Source organism: Aotus nancymaae, unplaced genomic scaffold (genome assembly GCF_030222135.1).
Source record: "Aotus nancymaae isolate 86718 unplaced genomic scaffold, 86718_ANA_hifiasm-v0.15.2.pri h1tg000099l, whole genome shotgun sequence".
Classification (NCBI taxonomy): domain Eukaryota; kingdom Metazoa; phylum Chordata; class Mammalia; order Primates; family Aotidae; genus Aotus; species Aotus nancymaae.
The window spans coordinates 4460532-4463591 of NW_026988514.1; positions in this window are offsets into that span (position 1 = coordinate 4460532).

Here is a 3060-nt window from a genome sequence, read left to right on the forward strand (position 1 = left end):
GGCGCGATCTCGGCTCACTGCAACCTCAGCCTCCCGGGTTCAGCTATTCTCCTGCCTCAGCCTCCTGAGTAGCTAGGATTACAGGCGCACACCACCACAACCAGCTATTTTTTTTTTTTTTTTTTGTATTTTTAGTAGAGACGGGATTTCACTATGTTGACCAGGCTGGTCTCGAACTCCTGACCTCAGGTGATCCATCTGCCTCGGCCTCCCAAAGTGTTAGGATTACAGGCATGAGACACCGTGCCCAGCCTTTTGTCCAGTTTTTAGTGTTTTTCTGAATTACTGGGCTGTAAGAGTCTTTAATATATTCTGTATGTAAGTCCCTTTTCATCAAGTATTTGTTCTATAAATGTTCCCCCACGCCCTAACTTTCATTTTCTTAATATGACATTTCAAACAACGTAAGGTTTTAAAACTGATGAAACCCAACTTGATTTTTTCTTCTAAGATTTATGTTTTTCATGTCCTCTCTAATGAAGATTTTCTTTTAGGCACTTTATGGTTTTCATGCTTACATTATTCATTTCTTCTCTATAAAAATATTCAATTGTTACAGAACTGTGTTGAAAACTCTATCCTTTCCCTTTGAATTATCTTTGCATCTTTGTTGAAGCCACTTGAAAATATATGGGTGAGTTCAATTCTGTTTATCCGCATGTGTATCCTAAATCCAGTACCATACTATCTTGATCACTATAGCTTTAGTCTTCAAAAAAGTCTGTAATCCTAGCATTTTGGGACGCTGAGGTGGGTGGATCACCTGAGGCCAGGAGGTCAAGATCAGCCTGGCCAACATGGTGAGCACCTGTAATCTCAGCTACTCAGGAGGCTGAGGCAAGAGAATCACTTGAACCCAGGAGGTGGAGGTTGCAGTGAGCCGAGATCACACCACTGCACTCCAGCCAGGGTGACAGAGGTAGACTCCATCTAAAAAAAAAAACTTAAAAAATTGCTTTGATTTTGTAGGTCTTTGAGGTTTCTAACTCATGAACACAGTGTATCTATTTCAGGACTTCTTTACTTTCTTCTAGCATTAGTACATGTTTTGTAGCTTTAGTACAAGTCTAATAACTTTGCTCCTATATTTCATGATTTCGATGCTGTGTTTTCATTAATTTCAACTTTTTTTTTTTAAGAATACCTTTATTAAACTTGTTACTTCATAATCATTCTTCCTTGCTCTCTATTGGAGGTACACATTTTAATTTTTTATTTTAGGTGTATCAAGAACCAATGAATCTGTGGCAAAGAGTTAACCTATGTATGGTAAAATACATAAAATTCATATTCCTTTGTTTCATAATAAATAAACCTGTAGCATAATAAAGAATAGTGCAAACTACCATTGAAAAAGTTATATAAATAAAACAACTCATTATACATCAGGAATATTTTGTTCTAATAAGTTTACGATACATAAATTATCCCCCCAAAAGTTCATAACTTATCTTTTCTGTTTGAAAGGGCTTTGAAAGTGAATAATATGAAAATCAAATAAACGTTTAAAATGTAAAATTATCTCATACTCAAGTTTTACGGTCTTTTTCTTTATAAAGGAGGGTCTGCATGTTTCATATTCACCAAAACAATCTGAAGACAACATTGAAAGGCTTTCCAAGTGACAGCACCATGCACTGTACTAGTCATATAATATATCTATAAACTATATATAATCTCATCAACACAATGCAAAAAAGACATGCAGGAAGAGTCTTGGTTTTCACATTACTTTGTTCATTCAAGTAAGCTTAAAAATATATTTTCCATTTTCTTTCCTTTTTTTTTTATTAAATAAACCATGGATCATAAATGACAATCTTTCACCAAAATGTATTAATATAATTCTTTGGTGTGCTTTGAACTCTTCCAGGAAAAAAAAAAAGGATGATGTCTGAAAATAAATTAATTCAACTGTACAAATAATAGTGTTCACATACAAATTATTAACAATGACAAGACTACATCAACCACTCAGAGCACACAAAACAAATTTCTACAAACAATGGGGAGGGGGTGTCTGCAGGGTCTCTAAGGATAAATTAGTGCTCTTTAGTATATCTGTATGATGTTTCTGATGGACTACATTTCGCACTGGAGATGTGTTGTACCAACCAAAAATAAATTGACTAAGAGTTATTGTCCTAGGTCCTTGACCTTTTTTATCCTAGCTTGACAGCTCTGGCAAAGGTCACACATTCATCAGTGTTTGGTGATAACTATAAACCTTTAAAAATTTTAATATGTATGGCAACTCCCTCCCCTCTTTTAATGTAAATCATACACTTCACACACTGTCATTTTCAAATGGATTCCAGTTTGGTGTGCTCAGTGCTCAGGTGGAAGAAAATGCATTAAAATGCAGCTTCAGGCATTGAAAAATAGACTTTTTAAAAGGTTGATACAACAGTATAAAAGAGGGGTTGGCCTGTTTATCAAAAACAACAGCTTTCCAAAAAAATAGGCATGATGCCATCATCACACCTCCACAAGACTTGACTGTGAATGTTGGCATCCCAAAGAACATAGGATCGAAAACAGAATCTCTTTATTACACAATAAGTTTGGACAGTTAGGAGGCAGCATCTGAGAATTCATATTAAAAAAAAAAAAAAAAGGGCCGGGCGCGGTGGCTCACGCCTGTAATCCCAGCACTTTGGGAGGCCGAGGCGGGTGGATCACGAGGTCAAGAGATCGAGACCATCCTGGTCAACATGGTGAAACCCCGTCTCTACTAAAAATACAAAAAATTAGCTGGGCATGGTGGCGCGTGCCTGTAATCCCAGCTACTCAGGAGGCTGAGGCAGGAGAATTGCCTGAACCCAGGAGGCGGAGGTTGCGGTGAGCCGAGATCGTGCCATTGCACTCCAGCCTGGGTAACAAGAGCGAAACTCCGTCTCAAAAAAAAAAAAAAAAAAAAAAACCATAGAGGAAAAAGAAAGCACTTGAATTTCTTCTATTTTATAAAACATCACAGCTTCACAGTTGTCTTATTGCAGCAGCTTTTCTTCTCTCCACTTTTGCTTGAACAATCACAGTAGCACAAGATATGGAGACATA